General features: G+C 35.5%; 1 long non-coding RNA gene across 1 annotated transcript; it reads left to right on the top strand.

The window, feature by feature from the left end:
- The first annotated feature begins 860 nt into the window (after positions 1–860).
- LOC103156652 (uncharacterized) lies at positions 861–6,440 on the top strand. The gene is made up of 6 exons (XR_478166.2): positions 861–1,226; positions 1,963–2,079; positions 3,437–3,466; positions 3,557–3,561; positions 3,750–3,915; positions 4,865–6,440. It is a non-coding gene; the product is annotated as an uncharacterized LOC103156652 (long non-coding RNA).
- The last annotated feature ends 1 nt before the right edge of the window (position 6,441 follows it).

The following is a 6,441-nucleotide window of genomic DNA, read 5'->3' as shown; positions in this document are numbered from 1 at the left end:
TATGAACCTGGGTGGTAGTGGAAAATTGAATGAACTCCAACACCAGGTTTGTGCTGGTTTTGTGCATTGGGCAATTGATGCCTATTGAGGATGGAGTTGTGCTGGTGTGGGTCAGGTGCAGTGAATGATTTGTGCTTTTCCTCCAATGATATCTTGGAGGGACCCCTATGGACTGTAACAGTCTATTATCATGCAGGAATCTCTTTACGTAGTCATAGGATAAGCTCGCTTTTTGTAAATCATGTGGTTTGGTCACAGAGAGCAGTTCTTAAAAATATAGCCAGTGTTTTCAGCAAATTTGAGCTGACTATCCAGGAAGGACCTGAGGTATTTAAAATTAGCCACAGTTTCAACAGGTTGGCCATTGAGAGAAACTGGAATTGCTTTCAGGTCTTGTTTATCTCATCTAATTAGTCTCACTTCCTTAAGAAAATGAAAAGGTATGGTGTTTTTTGAGGGAATTTGTATTTTATGGTTACATTAATGCCAGAATTAATGATAAATAATAAAGTCTTTCTGCTATTCTGATTTAGTAATGTGTTACCACCCCCACGCCACTAGAGGCAGTAGCAAGCCCGAAAAGATGCGACTAAGGAGCAGATTTAGAAGTAAACCGAAAGCTACAGAATTTGGTAAAAAAAAAAAAAAACGGTGAGATGCGCTGAAATAAATAAAAGAGAGAAATTGAAATACATGCTGAGAATGAAACTCCTCCCTAAAGTTGAGGATATATCCCATATTTCAAAAGAAAATAAAAACGTGAGACCAGGAAATGGCGCACCCTTCCCGTTTCCAAATAAGGCATGTATCCGTCCCCGCCCCTTTCTGTTTGCTGCGGCCAGATGTACTTGGAACTAACCGACTGAGTTGAGTAAAGCTTTTGGATGCAGGTAATGTTAGCTAAAAGATGACTAGCTAATATCGGTACACCACCTTAAGCTGGTTAACAATAGCCTCTAGATTACTGATGTTGTCTATGTTCAAAAGTGGGTAGTTGTTACATTACGTCGAGGAACTCTTTTGGGGAAAAAGTACTTATAAGAGTAGTTTTACTGCACTGCACCTTTTTATTTTACTTGAGTAATAGTATTATTGCTACGTGGATTAATTTTGCCTCCCAAAACCTTGTTAAACTCATCCGGAGCGGCTGTTCTGTCCTAAAGTGAAAGTAAAGGCGTTCTCTGCTTTCAGTCTTTGTCGCAGCTGCTGCAGCACCGACAGTACAGGTAGGAGTCATTTTTCACTGTCTTTGTGGGCTGTGTAGGCTTTTTGTGAGAAATAAAGTCTGTTTTTATCCCTCACATAAAAGAGAATAAAGCACTCTACGTGAATAAAAAGCTCTTTATTCATGTAAAAGTGTGAAGAGTAAAGGAATTCATTCCCTTATATGAATGAGGTAATGAAGGAAATAAAGCCTTATATTATAAATAATATATTACTTATAAGTAATATAATATTACTTATATTCATTTCCTTGAATATTACTAATCTGAAAGGTTAAACTGTGGTTGCCACAGGTTGTTTTTTTGTTTGTTTTGTTTTTTTACATTTATGCCTTTGGAGAAGGAAAAATGTAGGCCTGATCACATAAAACCCTTTTAATTTTTCTTAATTGTCCTTTCAATAGTGGTTTCAGAACAACTCTCAGCCTCTTCCCTAAATAGACACATTGTTTGGCAGCAGAAACAATTTCTGACTTTGACGTTATCAGGCTGTCCTAGAGCTTTAAATGCTCGGTGTGCTACAGATAGGGGGAGAACATACGAAGCCTCAATCTGTCCCTCTGCTCCTGGTCAGGAACCTTCTATCACTATAAAGAAACGGTACCAAAACTGTCGCCCTTCGGTTCGTCCTCCGCTCCACTTTAACCTAACATTTCTACCAGCGTGTTCTGCCCGCGGCTCACGGATCTGGGTTGGAGGTGAACAAAATTAAGTCGCTGCTTATTTTTTTTTTCTTCAGACACTGACTCTGAAGAAAGCAAAGAAAGGTTCGGTCCACAGCATTTGGGGCTCCAATCGAAAAATCTCACAAAATAAGTTCCAAATCATCCTATACCAACAATTTGGACCGCTGCAGGTATGGAAAGCCAAATGTGCTGCAATTCAATAGATTAAAATATCCTGAAATTTATATTTACGCATGTGTAAATTTTGAAACTTGATATGCATCTATTAAGTAAATCTGTAAATCTTTATCACCAAATATAAATATCTAAATATTACTTTTGTTAATTGAAATTATTTGGAAAAAAGACTCGTTACATAGTGGCTTAAAAAGTATTCACACCCTTGAACATTCCCATATTTTGTTACATTACAACCAGAAACATAAATATACTTAATTGGAATTTAATGTGAAGACCCAACTCAAAATGGTACACATTTGAGAAGTTGCAAGAAAATTACATGATTCAAACCATTTTTTTCAAAATAAAAAATTGAAAATTTAGTGTGCAAACATATTCATCTCCCTTATTTCTGTGTGTGACCACTTGCTTTCAAAAGTTGCCTGATGACTACTAATGACTAAATATTGTCTGCCTGTGTGTAATCTAATCTTAGTACAAATCCAGCTGCCCTGTAAGACCTCAGAGGCTCAGGGAATGTTAGGAAGCAAACAGCATCATGAAGTCCAAGGAACACAGCACACAGGTTAGGGAGAAAGCTGTGGAAAAGTTTAAAATAGGCTGAGGTTAGAGAAATAGTTCCCAAGGTCTGAACATCTCACTGTTCAATTCATGTTCCAAAAATGGAAAGAGTATGACACAACTGTAAACCTGTGAGACAAATCCATCCAGCTAAACTTACAGGATGGACAAGGAGAGCTCTGGTCAAAGATGCAGCCAACAGACCCATGGTGACTGGGGTGGAGGTTCACCTTCCAGCAAGACCACCACCCTAAGCATAAAGCCACGGGTACAATGACATGGTTAAAACTAAACATATTCTAGAATGGCCTAGTCAAAGTCCAGACCTAAACTCAATCAATAATCTGACAAGATCCGAAAACTGCTGTTCAAACATTCTCCCTCTAATCTGAGCCTGGTCTGCTTTACAAAGAAGAAGGGGTAAAACTTGATAAACCCTAAAAGACCAGCAGCTGTAACTTCAGCAAAACGTGGTTCCACAAAGTATTTACTCAGGGGGGCCGAATACTTTTGTGCAATTCACTTTTCAGTTCTTCATTTGTAAAAAAAAAAAATGTTGAATCATGTATAATTTTCTTTCTACTGCACAATTGTATACCTCTTTGACCTCCACATTAAATTCCAATTAAATATGTTTATGAACAAACAAATATATTTATGTTTGTGTTTGTAATGTAACAAAATATGGAAATGTTCAAGGGATATGAATACTTTTCCCAGCCACTGCACTTCTACTACAGTGGATGGATGAAACTATCAATGTTAATGTGTATCTATTTGTGCTAGGGATCCACGAGATGTGGAAAAAGACAACTAGTGAGTGAAAATCTCCTCTCATATTAATACAAAACTGACACTGAATAATTCTATGTAATTATTCACTTTTCATGCGGTCTTATTTTTCAGAAAAGGTAAGAGCAACAAAATGCACCTATGATGAAGCTGATGAAATGCAAGAAATAGGAACCTGAGGTAACAGATGTAAAACAAGCAGAGACACGACATTGTTCTTTTTCCTCCAATCATGTCTTGTTGAAATCCCATTGTCGGCATTATTTTATATGCTAATTGTCCCTTTGTTGTTTAACTGTGTATTTAGTATGTCACTACAGGTGAAACCTTTGGAGCAGATAAAGCCTTTAAGAAACTAGTTAAGAAGAAGCTCAAGGGAAATATCAGCAAGATACATAAAGACCCCATTGTTTATTGTCCCATCACGTCCCGTGTTGGCTCAGATGTGGAAGCAGCTTTGGACCAAGTGAAAAGTATTTATTACATTTTTTTGTAACAAAACATAATCAAGAATATCTTACCAAACTTTGTTGTCATATATCTACACTAAGTTGCAGTACATCATATTTTTATTTTCTTGGGCTCAAAAATACTTTTCTGTAGGTCTTGAGCTTAGGTGATGTCAGTTTTTGACCACTGAGTTGTGTTAAAACCAAATAAGCTATTACAGAAGTAGTGATGCACCGATTTATCGGCCAGCCGATTTATCAGTGCCGATTTCCTTAATTTTGGGAGATCGGTGATCGGCCGATTTTTTCATATGAAGCCAATCTCATCCACCGATCTTATCTAGCTTGGAAAAGGTCTAAGAATCAACTACTTTCCTCTTTTTTTCTCTGGTGAGAAAGGTTTGACTGACAGACTGACCCACTGAGTTATGTCTGTTATAATTAACAATAGTGATCCCAGTGTTGCCAACTCAACAGCTTTCTTGCTATATTGAGCAACATTTCAGACAAATAAAATTGGTATTGACCAAAATTGGAATCGGCAGGTTGAGCTTTTTAAAGATCGGTAATCGGCCAGAAAACTCCAATCGGTGCACCCCTACACAGAAGTTTTATATCTCTTTGCAGGGCATATGATAATTTCATTTTTGTCTGAGAGAAGTCATATTTTATGCTGCTTCAACATATAATAAAAAGTCAGAAGATGAAAAACATTAATAACTTTAGATCCCCCATGACTTGTGAGAAAACTCACCAAATTTCAAGTTGATCTTGTAGAACCGGTTTGATCAAGTGCAAATCTTGGATGTTTTCATAACTTGCATTGTAAATATCAAGCTAAAGTGTGAAGAGTGTTCTCAATACTGAATTTTCAGATTTTTGAGATTGATAAATTGAGGAAAATTTTGAACTAGAAAAATCTGCTCTAATGACATGGAGGTCAAACTTTGAGCATCTCTTTTTTTTTCAACAGATGAAAAAGGTATCATCCTGGTTTTGATGCATCACACCAGAGATTCTGACTACTCCACTGCTGGGACAAATTGGTCTGATACTATCAGTAATGTTGACTTGCATGTTCATGTTCTGTTCCATGAATCTGTGCCGGGATTACTAAACTGTTCACAAAATGACAAGGCAGCGGATCAAATTGTTACATTTTTAATAGACAAGAAAAAAAATAGACGCAGTAAACGAAGTTAGCAAAACATAGAAAAATAAGAACAAGAGAACCAAATTATAAGCAATAGAATGGAAAAAGAGATTGAACTAGATCACATGCACAAGCAGAGAGAAAGCATTCCTCCGCTTCATGACTGACTTACTATTAATATGTGAGCCACATATCGACTTGCTGAAATTAAAAAAATAATAATTTCATCTTGGAAGCAAAGTAAGAGAATTATTTTAAAAATATGATATGTATAAAACATAAAGATAATGAAGTTCACCACCTCAGATTAATCATGGTCTTTTTTGATTTTTATTAAAAGGTATTTTACAAGTTCTGATTAGTCAAAAAAAATCAGAAGAAGTCTATATAGGGTACACTCACATTTAATAAATAATGTGTTTTGATGAGACCTGTCAGAATGAAAGTACTTTCTGAAAAACTTTCTGAAAAAAGTGCAATTTTTATCATTAGCTGTACAGAAAGTTATCATATAACAGAAATAAAGGACGGGAAACATCAGTATGGGTAATTAATATACAGTATATAATGTGTTTCACTTCTAATTTATCAAACATGATTTTATGATACAAATTTAGATGGTCAAGAATAAAAATTCTCTCGTCACTCTATTTAAATGACACAAAATGTGGCTTTCAGGACTGAAGACATTGTAAAATAAATAATCATTAAAATGTCTTTAAGCTTCTCTGTGACTTTAGAGGATTATTCCTCTTTCCTCTTATTATTTTTTGAGCTCCATGTTGGGACCATAGTTGTTTATTTTGTACATATTGCCACTGGAACCTTTTTGTATGAAGCATAAGCTCAAGATAATGATGTCATCACCTCCACCTTTTCTGAACTTTGACCTTTTGCTAAAGCTAAGCCTTATCTCTCTTTTTATGGAATTTGTTTTTCATGCTTTTATTGTGTCTCACATAGACTTGTAATTATTTTCTTTATGTTGATCTGGATTAATCATCTCAGGATAGTTTATAAATAGTTCAAACTGCAGCTGATCTTAAAGCTCTTAAACTGTCGTCTGCTCAGATATTAGAACCGTTCAGACGTCTTTATTTACTCTTTGGCTGATTGACACAAGACATTAAAATGTTTCTATGAAGTTTAACTCATCAAGCTTTCATTATATTTTGTTACAAATTGTGAGGCACTTACACTAAAACTGGAATTATAGCCCAATATGGAGGTATATTTGTCATGAATATAAGATAGAATGTTCAGCATTAAGGGTTGTATTTTTATCTTTATGGATTTGTAACATATTTTGGACATTTTTATTTGGCTGGTCTTACTGATTGATTTTATGCTTCATTTATTTGCATAAAACTGGTAAATAAAAGCTGAGTTTCTAATTT

This window comes from Poecilia formosa, unplaced genomic scaffold, assembly GCF_000485575.1.
Source record: "Poecilia formosa unplaced genomic scaffold, Poecilia_formosa-5.1.2 Scaffold491, whole genome shotgun sequence".
NCBI classification, from domain to species: domain Eukaryota; kingdom Metazoa; phylum Chordata; class Actinopteri; order Cyprinodontiformes; family Poeciliidae; genus Poecilia; species Poecilia formosa.
This window is presented reverse-complemented; position numbering and strand designations above follow the sequence as displayed.